At 38.9% G+C, this 20,128-nt stretch overlaps 1 non-coding gene across 1 annotated transcript; it reads left to right on the forward strand.

The window, feature by feature from the left end:
- The first annotated feature begins 7,738 nt into the window (after positions 1–7,738).
- On the forward strand, positions 7,739–7,842 carry LOC129021247 (small nucleolar RNA U13). Its single transcript, XR_008495982.1, has one exon. It is a non-coding gene; the product is annotated as a small nucleolar RNA U13 (small nucleolar RNA).
- The last annotated feature ends 12,286 nt before the right edge of the window (positions 7,843–20,128 follow it).

The following is a 20,128-nucleotide window of genomic DNA, read 5'->3' on the forward strand; positions in this document are numbered from 1 at the left end:
GAGATGATTGGATATTAGAAAATCTATTAAAATAAATTGTGTATAGATTAGAAGAGACTATGATATCATTTTGTTAGATGTCGAAAAGGCATGTCATAAAATATAGTACCTTTTCCCCCAAAATTCCCTTACATAAGATTATTTGCTTAATCTAAGATTACATATTTATAATCTTGGATTTATACATATTATATTTAATCTTAGATTATATATATATAATCTTAGATTTATATATATATATTATATTTACCTACCTGTCTACCTAATCTACAAAGCCAAAAGCAAGTTAAATGCTTCTGTATAAAACATTATGTTGCCTGCCACCCCAGGATGTAGTCCTATGATCACTTCTCTTTGGCATCTTCGTTCATTCCCAAAGCAATCTCATCCAGTCCAAATACTGGATGATAGTTAAATACTATCAAACATTGATAAGTCCCAAATATACATCTTCATTCTAGTCTTCAGTTTGCAGCTCTAGATCCATACATTTAATTGCCTGTTTGGATATGTACTCTGCGTCTCAAATTCATCATGTCCAAACCTTACTCTGGACGCCCACTCCAAGCCTGCTCCTCCTACATTCTTTCTCATCTCAGCAAATGTTAACTCCATTTTCCAGCTGCTCAGACCAAGGATCTTGGAGTCTTCCTTATCACTCTTCCTTCTCTTACACCCTGCATCCAGTCAGAAATCCTCTCAGTTCTACATTCAAAATATACCCAGAGGTTGGGCACAGTGGCTCACGCCTGTAATCCCAGCGTTTTGGGGAGCCAAAGTGGGTGGATCACTTGAGGCCAGAAGTTCAAGACCAGCCTGGACAACATGGTGAGACATCATCTCAAAAAAAATTATATACATCTATATCTATAATCCAAATATATATATATATATTCAAAACTACTTCTCTTCCTCCTCCTGCTCGTTCTTCTTCTTCCTCTTCTTCTCCTCCTCCTCATTCTTCTTCTTCTTTTTTTTTTTTTTTTTTTGAGATGGAGTCTCACTCTGTCACCCAAGCTGGAATGCAGTGGCATGATCTCGGCTCACTGCAACCTCTGCCTTTCAGGTTCAAGCGATTCTCCTGCCTCAGCCTCCCAAGTAGCTGGGTGGCATGTGCCACCACGCCCAGCTAATTTTGTATTTTTAGTAGAGACAGGGTTTCACCATGTTGGCCAAGCTAGTCTTGAACTCCTGACCTTGTGATCTGCCTGCCTTGAACTCCCAAAGTGCTGGGATTGCAAGCATGAGCCACCGCGCCCGGCCTCATTCTTCTTTTGTCCCCCTCCTCCTCCTCCTCCTTCTTCTTGTCCTTCTTCTTCTCCTCTTTCGTCATCTCCATCCTCCTCTTCTTCTTTCCTCACCTCTTCCTTTCTTTTTCCTCCTCATCACTTCTTTTCCTTTTCTGATCAATAGAACCCTGAAGCCAACAGGTGGGGCAGAGCAAGACAGATAGCTGTGCAGAGGTCATCTGGAATGGGGAGCTCCAAGCAGATTGAGGAGGGTATCTACCCAGGGATGTCAGAGGGGAGTGTCAGAACCTGCAGAGGGAGGGCATTTACATGTGTTTGCATACAGGGATGGCCCCTTATGGGTGTCAGAGCTTGAACAGGGTGAGTGGAGTCCTTTGCCAGAGGGCATCCCAGTAGTGGGAAGTGGAACCAAGCAGGATGAGGAGCCAGTCATGCTGGAGAGGAGCAGTAGCTGAAATGAGGGACTAGTTACACTCAGGAGATTGACTGAACAAATGAGTAAATATATCGTGATTAATGGGAAACGAGTTTCTCATTCTCAGAGAAGGGATTTACACATATGGGAAGGCAGAAAACTACAATGACCCATGTAGTACTGGATTGCAACTAGAGGTAAAGGAGTGAATTCATGGATTTCAATCTGTCTCATGAATGAAATAACACATGAATGTAAATGAAAGACCAATTCCAACAAAGTCAGGATCAAGACAATGGCACCCAACTATCACAATGATTATTTAACATTCTCACAGTGGGGTTCTTGGTTGCAAAGGAAACCAATTTGGGTTAACTTAAGCAACAGAAAAGAATTCAGTCATAAGACCTTGGGCAGCTGACAGATTCGATGAAAAGGCTAAAGTACCAAGTTTAGAAAGTGGGTCAGAACCCAAGGAAACAATGAAAGAAGAACCATCTCCAAGTTTCCCTAGGGACAGCCCAGTTCAGTGCCATCAAAATGAGTACTGAGCCCTTCTTTATGTCTTTATAAAGTCTCAGTGTAAGTTTAGTCAGATACCTGCATGCTAGCCACTAGGTTTCCAGGAAAGCGTGTATCTAGCTTTTAGGTCCTTAGAGGTGGGAAGGAGGACTTCCTATCATGATGGAACCCCCTAATAGAGAAATGTAGTTCAGCTGTGCACTGCAAACAATGCTCCGAGAGTGCTAGCCCAATGCAATTACAAAACAGAACCATATAAGTGGTATCAACCCTGGAAAGGATATATCTTTATTATTTGCAATTAGCATGATTATATGTCTGGGAAATTCAAAATTAACTGGGAAAAGGATTACAGGCAACACAGTAACTCATTAAAGTATCAGTTACAAAAGGGTTTTACAGTTTGTCACTATTGACATTCTGAACTGGATAAGCCTTGGTTGTAGGGGGACAGAAGAGATGTTCAGTGCATTGTAGGATGTTTAGCAGCATCCTTGGCTTCTATTCACTAGACACCAGTAGCACTCCCTCCCCTACCAAGTTGTGACAATAAAAATGTCTTCAGACCTTGCCAAATGTCCCCTGAGGGGAAGGCAAAATCACCCCCATTTAAATTGGGTTGTGCAATTAATTTATAAGCATCAATAACTTTCTTACATTAAAAAACTAACCAACACGTGTGTTTATTGCGGCACTATTCACAATAGCAAAGACTTGGAACCAACCCAAATGTCCAACAATGATAGACTGGATTAAGAAAATGTGGCACATATACACCATGGAATACTATGCAGCCATAAAAAATGATGAGTTCATGTCCTTTGTAGGGACATGGATGAAATTGGAAATCATCATTCTCAGTAAACTATTGCAAGAACAAAAAACCAAACACTGCATATTCTCACTCATAGGTGGGAATTGAACAATGAGAACACATGGACACAGGAAGGGGACCATCACACTCTGGGGACGGTTGTGGGGTGGGGGGAGAGGGGAGGGATAGCTTTAGGAGATATACCTAATGCTAAATGACGAGTTAATGGGTGCAGCACACCAGCATGGCACATGTATACATATGTAACTAACCTGCACATTGTGCACATGTACCCTAAAACTTAAAGTATAATAATTAAAAAAAAGTTATAATGAGGCCAGGCAAGGTGACTCATGCCTGTAGTCCCAGCACTTTGGGAGGCAGGAGGAGTGTTTGAGCCTGGGAGGCAGAGGTTGCAGTAAGCCAAGATTATGCCACTGCACTCCAGCAGGGGCAACAGAGTGAGACTCTGTCTCAAAAAAAAATTATAATGAAAAAATCATTCTTGTTCATATTTAAATCACCTCAAAATCAGATTAAATCCATCTGAAATGGCTTTGTGTATGGTATGAGGTAGGGATCTAACTTTACTTGTTGATTCTTTACAAGATCCTGATTAGTGTATTTATGTTATATCTTGCCGAATCAAATAACTTGATTATTTTTCTAAATTTAATTTTGTTTTAAGTTCCAGGATACATGTGCAGGACATGCAGGTTTGTTACATAGCTAAACATGTGCCATGGTGGTTTGCTGCACCTATCAACCCATCACCTAGGTATAAGCCCTGCATACATTAGCTATTTATCCTGATGCTCTCCCTCCCCTGGCGCCTCTGACAGGCCCCAGTGTGTGTTGTTCCCCTGCCTCTGTCCATATGTTCTCATTGTTCAGTTTCCACTTCTAAGTGAGAACATGTGGTGCTTGGTTTTCTGTTCCTGTGTTAATTTGCTCAGGATAATAGCTCCCAGCACCATCCATGTGTCTGCAAAGGACACGATCTCATTCCTTTGTATGGCTGCATAGAATTCCACAGTGTATATTTACCACATTTTCTTTATCCAGTCTATCATTGATGGAAATTTTGGTTGACTCCATGTCTTTGCTATTGTGATTAGTGCTGCAATGAACATACACATGTATGTATCTTTATAATAGAATGATTTATATTTTTTGGTATATACCCAGTAATGGGATTGCTGGGTCAAATGGTATTTCTGAGAACTTGATTATTAGTTCTAAGGTTTTTCTGTAAATTCTCATGTGTTTTTTTAGGTAGATGTTCATGTTGTCTACAAAAATGACAATCTTGTCTTTTCATTTCTCATATTTATACCTTATTTCAACTTTCTTTCTGGCTATCTTTCCTAACACCACAAATGCAATGATAATTGTGGTAATAGTGGGACTCTGCCTCATTCCTAGCTTTAGAATTTCATCATTATGACCAATGAGTACCTGAATACGGCTAGTGTGACCAAGTAACTTAATTTTCAGTGTTGTTTCACTGTAATTAATTTAAACTTAAATGGGCTTGGCAAACCTGGCCCATCTAAAAATAAATAAAATTGAACTTCTATCTCATCTCAGACTATATGCAAAAATACATGACAGGCTTAAACATACAAAAAGAAAAGACATGAAAGAATTTGAAGAAAATGTAGGAAAGAGGCTAGGTGTGGTGGCTTATGTCTGTAATCCTAGCAATTTGGGAGCCTAAGGTGGGAGGACTACCTGATCCCAGAAGTTCAAAAGCAGCCTGGGCAATATAGGGAGACCCTGTCTCTACACAGAAAAGAAGAGAGAAGAAGGAAAGAGAGAAAGACGAAAGAAAGAAAGAAAGAAAGAAAGAAAGAAAGAAAGAAAGAAAGAAAGAAAGAAAGAAAGAAAGAAAGAGAAAGAAAGAAGAAAGGAAGGAAGGTAGGAAGGAAGGGAGGGAGGGAGAGAGAGAGAGGGAGGGAGGGAGAAAGAGAGAGAGGAAGGAAGGAGGGAAGGAAGGAAGGAAGGGAGGGAGGAAGGAAGGAAGGGGAAGGGAAGGGAAGGGAAAGAGAAAGAAAGAGAAAGGAAAGGAAGGAAGGAAGACAAGGAGGAAAGGAAGGAGGGAAGGAAGGAAGTAAGGAAAGAAGGAAGGAAGGAAGGGAGACGATGTGGCTGTGATGGTAACTTTCTTAGCCAAGAGAAGAAACCCAAAAGCTGTGGAGAAAAAGTGGTCATAAATGACTATGTGAATATAAAAAATTTTTGTATGGTAAAATGTACCAAAAACAAAATCAGTGCACTAAGGGGTCAGGGATGGTAAATTTTTCAATATACATGGCAGATAAAAGTCAAGATCTATATTCCAGCAAGAACTCATACAAATTAAATTTGTTTTAAAAAAGACAAACATTCCAATAGAAAACAAGCAAAGAATGTGATTAGAGAATTCACAGAAAAGCAAATCCAAAAGGCTAAACATGAAACAACTGCTCAAATTAACCAGTGGTTTGAAAAGTGCTTATTTGAGTCAAAATAAAATGTCATCTTACACATATGAACTGGAAAAATTATAACACCCTTAAGCTGGCATGGATCTGAGGAAATGTGAGCACCTTTAAGTTGGCATGGGGGTGACGAAAAGAGTACCCTTACATGTAGAAACCATTTGGGATCATCCATTAGCAATACTCCCACACATTCACTTTATCTCAAAATCCACCTCCTAAGAATCTACCCCATTGAAACAAAAGCAGCACTACAGAAGGTAAATATACAAGGAGGTTAATTGTTGCATTATTCATGGCAGCAAAACTGGAAATAAAGTTAATGCTCATCAATCTGATAATGGCTGAGTAACTTTGGTTTGCCAACACCACTGAGTACAGGACAAATGTTTAAAAATCACAACAAATTGAACAAAGAAGCAGCTAGGTAAAATCAATTTCCCTTAAGCCAGATATGAAAGAGATTTGCAAAAAATGTAAAACAATGTCAGTCTTTACATTGATTTTCGTTTTTGAAAATGTATTTTTCTTTAAATATATTAATTGTGTTAACAATTAACATATAACATGCATTGGGGCCGGATGTGGTGGCTCACACCTATAATCCCAGCACTTTGGGAGACTGAGATGGGCAGATTGCTTGAGCTCAGGAGTTGGAGACTGGCCTGGGCACATGGTGAAACTCCGTCTCCACGAAAAATTTAAAAAGTAGCCAGGTGTGGTGGCGCACACCTGTAGTCCCAGCTACTAGGGAGTCTGAGGTAGGAGAATCGCTTGAGCCCAGGATATGGAGGCTGCAATGAGCCAAGATCTCGCCACTGTACTCCAGCCTAGGTGACAGGGTGAGACTCTGTCTCAAAAAAAAAAGGTGGGGGAGGGATTTATCATTGTTATTTAAAATAAATATATAAATATTTTGAAAATAATTCTCATTGAATGAAGATTATAAGGGAACTATAAATGTAACTAGAAAAATATTAGACAATTCAATTGAAAAATTCACTAATGATCTGAGTTTATATCTTAGTCCATTCAGGCTGCTGTTAAGAATGTAGCACAAATAAACGACATACCAGTTCGAAACAAGAGAAATTTATTTCTCACTATTCTGGAAGCTGGGAAGTCCAAGATCAAGTCACTGGCAGATTAGGTGTCTGGTAAGGGCCCACTTCCTTGTTTGTAGAAATGAGGACTTTTGGCTGTGTCCTCACATGTTGAAGGGGAACTCTGGGGCCTTTTTCTTAAAGGTCCCAGTCCCATTCATGAGGGCTTTACTCTCATTGCTTCATCACCTCTGAAAGGCCTCATCTCCTAATATCATCACATTGGTGATTCAATCTCAACATATGAGTAGAGAGGGACACACACATTCATAGCAGCAAACTTCACAAAAAGAAAATCCGAATGACCACGAATTATATAAAAGGATTCTGAATAATTTATTATTTTTAAAACATATGGTGAAATTAGCAGTATTGCACCAATATACATCTCCTGGTTTTGAACATTATGCTATGGTTATATAAGAGAGTAACTTTAAGGAAGTTCAGTGAAGGGTTTGCAGGAATTCACTGTATCATTTTTACAACTTTTCAAAACACTAAAATTAGCTCGGCATAAACAGTTAAAAATGTGGAGGAGTCAAATTTTAACATTTTACATTAGAGTATGGGAACAATGATTTCTCAGTACTTTTAGCTGTTACTTTTTTCTCTGTTCACCTTACTGCACAGTTCTGGTACTAAATAGATGCTCACTTTGCCAGCAAAAGGTCCTAGTGTTGGCTGGGTGCGATGGCTCACGCCTGTGATCCCAGCACTTTGGGAGGCTGAGGCAGGCAGATCACGAGGTCAGGAGTTTGAGACCAGCCTGGCCAATATGGTGAAACCCTGTCTCTATTAAAAATACAAAAATTATTTGTGGTGGCGTGTGCCTGTAGTCCCAGCTACTCAGTAGGCTGAGGCAGAAGAATCGCTTGAACCCAGAAGGCGGAGGTTGCAGTGAGCCGAGATCATGCCACACTATACGCCAGCCTGGGCGACAGAGCAAGACTCTGTCTCAAAAAAAAAAAAAAAAAAGGTCCTAGTTTTAGTGATGTTGCCAAGTTATTAAGCTTCCTTCCTCACTAATAGAAACTAATACAAGGAAAGGATTACTTCCTCTTTGGGAAATCTGGTCAAGCTGATGATCCAATTTAATTAAAACAATACCACAAATTGAATCTTTGTTTACTGCTTGAAAAGCTACTTTCTAGATCCTTTTGTAGTTCATAAGTGTGAGGATTGGGTTTTCAGGCTTGTGTATAAGATGTGCCTCCCTCATTCCTTGTTACAACATTGGCATATTACTCATCTGAATGGAAAAAACAGTTTCTGAATAGTTTCAGAAGTAGATGTTAAGATTCATCTTAAAGTAGTCATATAGGTCAAGAAATGAAATATATGCAGTATTTCAGAATCCCCCACATGTGGCTACCCCAGTAATAATCCATGCCTCCCTCCTGAAGTCAGTAACATTCTAATTCTAACTTTTTGATAATTTTGCACTCACTTTTCTTTTTATTGCTATTATTTACATAGTTTTCCTTTTTCTTTTTTTTTTTTTTTTTTTTTGAGATGGAATTTCACTTTTGTTGCCCAGGCTGGAGTGCAATGGTGCGATCTCAGCTCACCGCAATCTGAACCCAACTCCACCTCTTGGGTTCAAATGATTCTCGTGCCTCAGCCTCCTGAGTAGCTGGGATTACAGGCATGCACCACCATGACCAGCTAATTTTGTATTTTTAGTAGAGAAGGGGTTTCTCCATGTTGGTCAGGCTGGTCTTGAACTCCTGACCTCAGCTGATATGCCTGCCTTGTGCCTCCCAAAGTTCTGGGATTACAAGAGTGAGCCACTGTGCCCAGCATAATAGTTTTCTTTTAGCTATTTTTAAGATTACATATTTACATGTATGGAACAAGATTCTATGTGTTCATTTGATTTTGCAAATTTTTATAATATCACATTGATGACAATATCCTATGTACTCATGTAGCTATATTTCATTTTTTTCATTGCTGAATAGTATTCCATTATGTGGATATACCACACTTCATCGATCCACTTGCCTTATAAGTGGGAACTAAATGATGAGAACACATAGAGGGGAACAACACACACTGGGGCCTATTGGAGGGTGGAGGGTGGGAGGAGGGAGAGGATCAGGAAACATACCTAATAAATACTAGGTTTAATACTTGGGTGATGAAGTAATCTGTACAACAAACCACCAGGACACAAGTTTACCTATGCAACAAGCCTGCACATGTACCCCAAACTTAAAATAAAAGTTTAAAAAAAGTGTATTCAAGAGTTGAGATTTAGCACAATTAATGGCTTTTACTGTTTCATCAAGTGCAATCTTAAATGAAGATGGAATTTTTCTTAACAGTGAGTGTGAAGTGATAAAGGATACAACTTCCAGCACAATTTAGTGCTATTACCTTGCTTCCTGCTAAGGTTACAGCCCTTTTATGTACCATTGCTTTTGCACCAGCAATGTAATGTCAACACAGAGAAAAAAGCAAATAACATCTGTGTACTATTACTAAAATAGTTTTGACCTTGAAGATGCCCCCTGAAAGAATCTTGGTATCTCCTAGTAGAACCCTGTCTCTAGAGGATGCATCTTAGAGGAATTTCTGTATATATGTCTGTATGCCTGTGTATAGATGCTCCTTAACTTATGGTGGAGTTTCATCCTGATAAATGTATCATAAATTGAAAATATAGTAAGTCAGAAGTAATTTTCTGCTTAATATTTTCCATGTATGATGGGATTATACTGAATGTGTACTCAGTATACTGAGTACTGAATGTGTATGGCTTTTGCACTATCATAAAGATGAAAAATTATAAGTTGAATCATCATAAGTCAGGGATGGTCTGTATGTAAGTGTGTGTATATATCTCCTACTTCAGTAGATAATGCTAAAAAATTTTCCCAAACAATTGCATGAATTTACACTCCCAAAAGTGTACAATATGAGAGTTACCATTGCCCTACATCCTTGCCAACCCTTGGTACTTTCCATTTTTAGCAATCTGATGAGTATGTAATGGTATCCACTATGGTACTGATTGGTTTCTACCTCTAAAGAGGTCGAGGGCCTTTTCTTATACAATTGGAGTTCATTGGATTTTCTTCTTGTAAAGTCACTTTTGAAGTGATTGACCAATTTTGCTATTGGATTGGCTGATTTTTTTTTTCTAATTGGATTTGTATATTCCTCAGTTGATGAGAATTGTTATGGATAAAGATAGAATTTCATCAGACTCATTTCCGCCTTCAATGGGATAGTCACATTATGTTTTTTCTTGTGTTTGTGCTTGTGATAAATACACTAAATGAGTTTCTAATGTTAAACCACCCTTGCATTCCTGACAAACACATCTTGGCTATGATGCATTATCATTTTTATATCTAGCTCTTTTAATTTGCAAACTTTGGCTTAATATTTGTGCCACTATATACCTAATTAAGATTTGCCTATACTTTTATTTTTTTCATATTGTTGAGTTTGGGTATTAATTTTATAATTAGCCACAGAAAATGAGCAAGAGTTTGAATAGGAATAGAGTAATTTCTTCCTTAGGTTTTGGTACAATTTGCTGGTATACCTAAAGTTTAGCCATCTTGACCTAAAGTTTGCTTTGTGGGATGATTTTTACTACTGATTCTTCTGAATAGTTTTAGAACTATTCAGGTTTTCTACTTGTTTTCTGAGGCTATTATACTAAATTACATATTTTTATTAATTTATCCATTAATCTAAATGTCAAAGCATGTGAAATTGTTCAAAATGTTATCGTATATTCTCAATGTCTGCAACATCAGTGGTTATGTCCTTTATTTTATTTCTGACATTAGCTACATGTGCCTTCTCTCTTTTCATTGTGTTTAGACTCACCAGAGGTTTATCAATTTTATTACTTTTTCACCAAACAAGTTATGGCTTTGTTGATTCTATTGCATGCATTTTAAAACATGTATTATTTAGTACTTATTTTATTATTTTCTTATGTCTACTTTCTTGAGTTTTTTTATCTCTTGAGAAGAAAGATCGAATTCAGTTTATCTTATTTCAATTCCAGTAATATGATTTTAAGCTATTCATATCTGTCTTAGTCCATTTAGTCTTGCTAAAAAAGCAATACCTGATGCTGGGTAATTTATACAGAAAAGAGGTTTATTTGGGTCACAGTTCCGCAGGCTGTATAAAAAGCATGGAACCAGCATCTGCTTCTGGTGAGGCCTCAGGCTGCTTCTACTCATGGCAGAAGGTAAAGGGGAGCCACCACGTGCAGAGATCACATGAGGAGAGAGAAAGCAAGAGATAGGGACAGTAGAGGTGGCAGGTTCTTTTCAACGACAGCTCTTGTAAGAATTAATAGAGCAAGAACTCACTCATTAACAGGAGGACAGCACCAAACCATTCATGAGGCACCCACTCCCATAACCCAAACATCTCCCATTAGATTACATCTCTAATACTGGGGATAAAATTTCAACTTAAGGTTTGGAGGGGTCAAATATCCAAATAGCTCTCTAAATATTTTCTAATTTCCAACTTGACTGTTTATTTGACCCATGGACTACTTGGAAGTGACTTCTTAATTTTCAACCTTTCAAGAGTTCAATAATATTTTTGTTTCAGATCTCCATCTTAACAACAAAGTGATCATAAAATATACTTTTTGTGACAGAAATCCTTTAAACTGTGTTGAGATTTTCTTAATGGCTCAGTCTCTGATCAAATTGTGCAAATATTCTGTGCATGCTTTAATAATGCATGTATTGTTGCTGTTGTGAGTGTACTGTTTTGTCTTTTGTTTAAGTCAATTTGTTAATGATGTTGTGTAGATTTTCTACATCCTCACTGACTTTTTTCATCTGTTTAATTTACTCATTAATGAAAGAGATATGTTAAAAAATTTCCCACTATGATTATGAACTTGGACATTTTCTGTAGTTCTGACAACTTTGGATTTATATATTTTGAGGCTGCATTATTTAGTGTATACTAATTAGGTTTTTAAATGTTCTGATGAAACTATTATCATTGTGATATGATCATCATTACTGGTAAGTATTTTGCCTAAACACTTTGCCTAAATAAATTTTACTTTAGCTGATGTCAATATATCTACCCAGGTTTCTTTTGGTTAGTATTTGCTGCATTATATATAAACTTTCATCTTTTTTCTTTGACATTCCTGTATCACTATGTTTTAGATGTGTCTCTTGTAAATGGCATACAGGTGGATTTCTTTTGGCCCAGTCTAGCAAACTGATTTTAACTGAAGCCTTACATTACATTTAATGCAATTACTAATATATTTGAATCTAAATCTACTATTTTCGTACCTGCTTTGTGTTCTGAGTTTTTTTGTTTGTTTGTTTTCTGTTTTGGTTTTTTTTTTTTTTTTTTGCCCTTTCAATGATTCCTTTTTTCCTCTTTCTGGCCTACATTTGGACTGCTGGAATAATTTCTATTCTTCTTAGTTCATTTCTTTTCCACAAGTTTAGAAGTTTTGCACTCTTTGCTAAGTTTATTAGTTATTCTTTAAAAAATATATAATACACAGTTAATAAAGTCTAAAGTTAGTGACCTTTTAAAGCTTCTCCAATATAAGATAGGACATTAGAACCCTTTACTCAATTTGCACATTCCAATATATTACTATTTTCTTATTTTACATGTGTCTTATATTTAAGCCTCTTACTCATTTTTATTGTTATGGTTACTCAAATTATTACCAATGGTGAAATAACAGAGAGTGCAGGTGGAGGGCAAAGCATTGGGAGATTAAGTTGCACTCAGTCACCTTGGTGATAAAGGTTATTATGAAGACTGTGTGGCAGACAGGCTGCCTCTGACCAACTTGAAGACCAAACAAAAAGGAAAAGATAGCTGGGCACAGTGGCTCACGCCTGTAATCCCAACACTTTGGGAGGCTGAGGCAGGTGGATCACGAGGTCAGGAGTTCAAGACCAGCCTGACCTACATGGTGAAACCCCATCTCTACTAAAACTACAAAATTCAGCCAGGTGTGGTGGCACACGCCTGTAATCCCAGCTACTCAGGAGGCTGAGGCAGGAGAATTGCTTATGAACCAGGAGGTGGAGGTTGCAGTGAGCCAAGATGGCACCACTGCACTCCAGCCTGGGCAACAGAGTGAGACTCCTTCTCAAAAAAAAAAAAAAAAAAAAAAGATAAATGAGTCCTTGCATGCCCAACTTAAGACATATGTTAGAAACATCAGAAAGCATTTTTGGCTGCCTTAAAAGAATCCCTTATCTTTTTTACCATGCCAGCTAAATGCACAACCCCTCCAGGTCCCACACATTAAACAAGAAAATAATTTTAAGGGCAATAAAGTACAACTGTGTAATGGGCCTCATTACCCAGAAGCAGGTGACTTGATGTATTGATGAAATTACCTACTGAAGGCAAGTTATAATGCCATCTGGAGGTGAATATTTGGTGAGGTTGGGTGAGGTGCTATCGAACAGTATTTGCCTTAAACCAGCACCAATATACAGTGCCATTTCTCCCAGAGCCAGAATACACAGTGTGAAAACCAAGAAGTGGAAGCAGTGAGAGGTGAAGCCAGCTGGGCTTCCGGGTAGGGTGGGGACTTGGAGAACTTTTCTGTCTAGCTAGAGGATTGTAAACACACCAATCGGCACTCTGTAAAAACGAACCAATCAGCATTCTGTGTCTAGCTAAAGGTTTGTAAATGCACCAATCAGCACTCTGTAAAAATGCACCAATCAGTGCTCTGTGTCTAGCTAAAGGTTTGTAAATGCACAATCAGCACTCTGTAAAAATGTACCAATAAGCACTCTGTAAAATGGACCAATCAGTGCTCTGTAAAATGGACCAATCAGCAGCATGTGGGAGGAGCCAAATAAGGGAATAAAAGCTGGCCACCCGAGGCAGCAGGGTCAACCCGCTGGGGTACCATTGCAGGCAGTGGAAGCTGTGTTCTTTTATCTTTCACAATAAATCTTGCTGCTGCTCTCTCTTTGGGTCCACACTACCTTTATGAGCTGTAACACTCAGTATGAAGGTCTGGGGCTTCACTCCTGAAGTGAGTGAGACCACGAACCCACCGGGAGGAACAAAACAACTCCAGACGCACCACTTTTAAGAGCTGTAACACTCACTGCGAAGGTTTGTGGCTTCACTCCTGAAGTCAACTGAGACCACAAATCCACCAGAAGGAAGAAACTCCGGACACATCTGAACCTCTGAAGGAACAAACTCCAGACACGCCATTTTTAAGAACTGTAACTAACACTCACTGAGAGGGTCCACGGCTTCATTGTTGAAGTCAGCGAGACCAAGAACCCACCGGAAGGAACCAATTCCGGACACAGTAGGACTGGTCCCTCTTCCTTGTTCCACCTAATCACACACTTATGCAATTTTTGCCTCCTAAACTTGCAACTTTGGAGTGGGTGGGTTTGAGAGTCCTAGTGTCTCAAGGAGAAACACTTCCACTGAAGGACCCAGTTATGGTTTCAAGCGGAAGCAGAGGCTGCCTCTTGGCCATTTTGGGCAAGTCATGATGCTAAACCATCAGGCAGAGAAGGAGGTACCTTTACTAAGCTAGTAAAGGTACCAATTGATCCAATTATTAGGAGAAAAATATGTTGTTGCTATACAGTGCAATCAAGGAGAATTACGAATGGAAACGAGACTATTCAGTGGGGAGGCTTTTTATACTCTATGTCCAGAATAATGGTCAATGGATAACTGCAGCAATGCAATAAAGAGGAAGCATTAATGACTTGGATCCTTTGGGTCACTCTACCAGGTAAAAAATTCCAAGGAAACAAAGTGCTAGAAGAAGGTAAGAGAGACACAAAATGGTTATCAATTTAGGCTTTATGACCAGCTATAGAAGCAGGAACTGCAGCTATTATGTTTTATGGTAACTAATTGTTTCTTTCCCACCTCAATTTCACCCTGATATCTTACATGAAGAGCACTTTTCATGGCTGTTGTTATAATTTCAGTTTCAGAAGTATAGCAGGAGTGACTTCCCTCTGCAGTAATAGTAGAACTAATAGTGGGCATCTGTGTGTTAAGGATGTGAGCTTGTTTATCCAAACAAAAGAACATAATGGGTGCTCAGTGACAACAGGGATGACCTGTGCCTCTTCAGATCCATCATTCACTTGTCTCTGCTCATTTCTGTGCACTGAGAGGCTGACCTCTCAGGACCGCATCATCAGCTTCCCCTTGCCAGTGGGAGGCACTGTCCGGAGATTGAAGGGTGGGAGGAAAGAAGTCAGGGTTTTTATTCCTCCTGTTCTCTCCCCACAGTTCTGGCAGTGGCTGCATTCCTCTGTGCTACAAGTCCTATAAGGCAGCCCATGCTCCAAGGCTACTGCCCTTGCCCCATCAGGTCTAGGCTGGTACCCATTTCCCACTGCTGCTTGTCCTTGGATGCTGCACCATCTCTTTTTGGACCTCTTAATCCTGCCTACATCTCTATTTAGTCCCTTCATTGGCCTATGTTTATTATTTATTTATTCATTTATTTATTTATTTTGAGACGGAGTCTTGCTCTGTCACCCAGGCTGGAGTGCAGTGACGTGATCTCGACTCACTGCAACCTCTATCTCTCGGGTTCAAGCAATTCTCCTGCCTCAGCCTCCTGAGTAGCTGGGACTACAGGCGTAAGCCACCACTCCTGGCTACTTTTTGTATTTTTAGTAGAGACAGAGTTTCACCATGTTGGCCAGGCTGGTCTGGAACTCCTGATCTCAAGTGATCCGCCTGCCTTGGCCTCCCAAAGTGCTAGGATTACAGACGTGAGCCACCGTGTCCGGCCAAGTCTATGTTTAATTAAGGTATTGAATGAGCCATCAGCTTCCTATTTGAATCCTGATAGATACATCCGTTTATTTACCACCTGCTTCCTCCTCGTACCTCAGACCTTCTACCTGGGATCATTTTCATTCTATCATCAAAGTACCACCTGTGAAGGAGGGTTTCAGTTTGCTTTTACTATATGCCATAGTACCAGTTTGGTGCCACTTTTACTTTTGTTCCTCTCATCTCAGGAAACTGTTGAAAACTACAGCTCATATTTATAATCAGAATAAGCCTATGCTCATCAGTCAAAAGCAGATTTGAATGCTCTGCTTACTTCTTGGAGTTCTCACTTTCTAAATTTTAGCTAGGAAATTCCTCACTAGATTGTCTTTCCATTATTTTATAAAAATTGTTTTGAGTATTTTATCCGCCACTTCTAATGACTTTCAGCAGAGGATTTGATCCATATAGCCTGGACTGCCATTCTCAAAAATGAGAAAGTTCTGCCCTCTCTTATGTTTTTTTGTTTTCCCCTAAGATTTTTGCATTTGCTTGCTATTTCACGTAGGCTGTTGGGAAGAATCTCTCCTTAAATCTTGGATGAGAAATATGACAATAGAGAAAGACAATTCACTTTCAAGATATTAAAATACTATTAATATAACAGAAAAACAAAAGAAGTATTAATATTAGCCATCTATTGTTACCTAGGGAATTATTCCAAAACTGAGCATCTTAATACACACTATCTTACAGTTTCTGTGGTCAGGAATCTGAGCACAGCTTAGCTTGGTCCTTGGCTTACGGTTTCTCACTAGGTTGAAATCAAGATGTTGACTCAGGGTCTTCATCCTCATCTTAAGGCTCTACTGGGGAATGACCCACTTCCAAGTTTATTCATTGGCTTTTGGCAACATGCAGTTCCTCACAGGGTATTGGAATGAGAGCCTCAGTTCCTTTCTAGCTGTTGGCAGGGGCGTCCCTCAGTTCCTTACCTCATGAGTCTCTCAAAAATGGCAGCTCACAATATAGCCACTTACTTTATTAATACATGAAAATCAGAAAGGCAATATAGTTTGCTAGCAAGACAGAAGTCACACAGTTTTTTGTAATCTAATATTGGAAATGACATTCCATCACTTTTGCCATATACCATTAGTTATAAGTAAGTCACTAAGTTCAGCCCATACTTTTGGGGAGGAGGTTACACAAAGACATGAATATCAGGAAGTGGAGATCATTGGGAGATATTTTAGAAGGCTGACAACCCCACAAAAATAATTTCTGAATTTCCATCTGTATCTCAGCATTCAATAGCTATGCACCTGTTTCAGCACATTGGCAGGAGCAAAACAATAGCAAAGTGTTTACGGCATGTATCATGTGTGAAATACGTCCACTCCCAAAGCACCTTCATTTGGCTATTTCTTCAGTAGGTTCATCAAATAAACCACTTTTTTTCAAGCAACTCTCAGTTATCAGTATGTCCTGCTGGGTGGGTATTGTCATCTGTAGAGTACAGTATTGACTTTTTGTTTAAGTATTGCTTTGAACATGGAAGAGCTGCTTTGTCATCCTGTTTAAAAACCTCATAGGAATGCAATTCCAAGGTCTCTTGTATGTCATGAGTTTGATTTTGACTGAAGAATAATGAAAGTGTGGCCCAACCATCTTTCTGCTTAGGGACATTAATTCTATTACCTGATACTGAGCTCTAATTATTCCTGGATACACAATTAAAGGTGTGAAGAAATAATAATATACTTCTAATTTCTAATTCACTCATAGCCTTTGCCATTTTTGTTCCATTATCAACAACTGACTTTTTTCATATGACATACATTCCATAAAGTATATGCACTATGTTGTTAACTACATGTAAGACCAAGAAATATCTCCACCACCGAGTAGAAATATAGTGAAATTCATCATAAATCAGGAAGAAAACACCTGATTGTTTCTGTATGTCCAAATGTTCAATCTATAAGATACAGAATTAGTACATAAAATAATTTTGTGCACAGCTTAATATAATTTGGAATAACTTTTCAAAACATGTTTTCTAGAAAGAATTTTAAGAATCATAATTTTAGCAAATTTTGAAAATCCTTCATCTTCTACTTCAAAAAATGGTTGGCAGTGTTGTGCAATCAATTTTACAGCTTTAAGATTTTAGCTTCACTAACTCAAAACTATAAAGAATTTTTTTAAAGTATGTTTATAAAATCTGTTGTTTTGAAGTTTGATTAGTGAGAACAAAATGTGTTTGGGGAATCTGATTTCCAACACTTTTCTATTTTTTTTCATGCTCTTTGCACCCATTATGATGTCTGGATCAAAGACGATTTAGCACAGAAGTTGTTACACATGATTTTAGAGAGTTTCATTTCTACTTCAAGAAATTTAAGTAAGCAAAATTGCCAATCTTTTTGAAATTCATCCTCACAAATGTGAACAATTTTCAGATAACACTTTTTCTAAAAAGATACACAGCCTAAATGTAAATAACTAAAAAACATCAAATACAGTCATCAAAGATTATTTTCGTTAATAATATGAATGGTAGAATACCAAAAAATTCTACAAGGGAGGCTGCCTGTCACAAAAATGATCTCTGGATTTCCATGGAATCTAATCTTTGCTGTTCTGACTCATGTTATTATTGATATTTTTACAATCACTTGCCAGTTCCAAGAGGAGACAATATTCTTTCTAATGGCATTTAACTAAAGCACTCTTAATCTTCATACCAACACTCAGTCTATTTCCCGAGTTGTATAATTATGCGGAAGTTCTCAGTAATTCTTTTTGGACCTGAAAGGCATGGTGTAATGGATAGAGTGCCCCCAGGACTGAACCACTGGTTCATCCCAGCTGCTGTGAGTGTTGATTGCTGACAGCTGGCAGCACTCCCTTGTAAGGATTGCCTCAGAGCAAGGGAGCTGCCTCACCCAGTCACAGACCCTTCCTGGGTCAGCTCACATCCAACGACTGCTCTGTTAAATCAGCGGTGTTTATGCTGGAGGCCATGAGCCTGTTTATGCTGGAGGCCATGAGCCTGAGGTTTTCTCCATACTTTGAGTTCCTACCTAATAAATAGCAACCTAACTCAGTATGTAAACAAACCGAAATGTAACTTAGTAGTATACTTTTTGTAACAAATGGCAAGGTTCCAGCCAATCACAAACAGCCAAGCTTCAACCAATCACAGGCAGCTAACTGATCATATCCGTGCCCAAATAAGGCAAATGCCTAGCTGTAGCCAACCAGATGATTTCTCTACTTTGCTTCTGTGTTCAGCTTATACAAGCTCACTGCTCTTCTGAGTGTTGCCCTACTCATGAATTGTTGTCTACTCAAATAAACTGTGTTCAATTCAATTTGTCTGAAGTTTTTCTTTTAATAGGTCAGTGAGTGGTATAAAGGCCCAGTCCCCTTTCCCTGATTCAGGACATCTCTGTGGAGCCATCTAGCTATAGAGTTTCCTGTAGGATTGGCTGGGGCTTCTGTTATGACTGCATAGTAGTTCACCTTCTCCCACTGCCTAATGCTACTTCCTTCACTCCCCTACAAGTGTGAATCCTGAGAGCAGGAAATTAATAGGGGTGTTCTCAGGATTCACACTTGTAGGGGAGCTCTAACCTCTGCTTCAGAGTCGGTTTCCTGAAGAATCATCTGTAACTTAAAGGCTTTCACAATCACCATTATTTATTTCAGCCTCTTACTCCTGTAATTATATAATTACACACACATTTATACTTTGATAAAAATTTAACTTTGAACACACACACGATTTTCACTCCAAGCTACATTAGAATGCTTAAATTTGAAAGTGACTATTAAGATTTTAAAGTTAGGAACATGATTTGTTCATATTTCTAATGTTATTGCGCTAGTTAGATAGGCTGGTAACCCAATCTATCATGTATTCATCATGACCACACAAGTTCAGGGATGCCAGAAATGAACTTCAAATTGGCACTCAATGGTTCCACCTCCAAAAGACTGAGGTGAGATCAAAGTCAAATAGAAAAAATTAAACAAATACTGAGGCTGAAGCTGAATCTTAATGCAACCCAACTATGTGCCTGTTTGTGTGTGTATGTATGTTTACTTAAGCATGAAGTAAAGAATGACAAGACACACAGATAAACATGGATACTATATTGTTTTTCTAGGGCTGTTGTAATAAAGTATTATAAACTGAGCAGCTTAAAACAACAGAAATTGTCCAGGCGTGGTGTATCATGCCTGTAATCCCAGCACCTTGGGAGACTGAGGGCGGGCAGATCACTTGAGGTCAGGCGTTTGAGACCAGCCTAGCCGACATGGTAAGATCCTGTCTCTACTAAAAATACAAAAATTAGCCAGGTGTGGTGGCAGGTGACTGTAGTCCCAGCTACTTGGGAGGCTGAGGCAGGAGAATCGCTTGAGCCCAGGAGATGGAGACTGCAGTGAGCCAAGATCATGCCACTGCACTCCAGCCTGGGTGACAGAGGGAGACTCCATCTCAAAACAAACAAACAAGCAAAAACAGAAATGTATTCTCTCACAGATGTGGAGGCTAGAAGTTGGAAATGAAGGTATCAGCAGGACCAGCTTCCTCTGTAGGCCCCTTGGTTTCTTGTTCTAGCTTCTGGTGGTTGCCAGTCATCCTTGGTGTTTTTTGGCTTGTAGATGCAGCACTTGAATCTCTCTGCCTCCATCATCACATGGCCTTCTTCCCAAGTATTTTCTCTGCATCTTCAAATATCTCTCTCCTTATCAGATTA

This window comes from Pongo pygmaeus, chromosome 20, assembly GCF_028885625.2.
Source record: "Pongo pygmaeus isolate AG05252 chromosome 20, NHGRI_mPonPyg2-v2.0_pri, whole genome shotgun sequence".
NCBI lineage: Eukaryota > Metazoa > Chordata > Mammalia > Primates > Hominidae > Pongo > Pongo pygmaeus.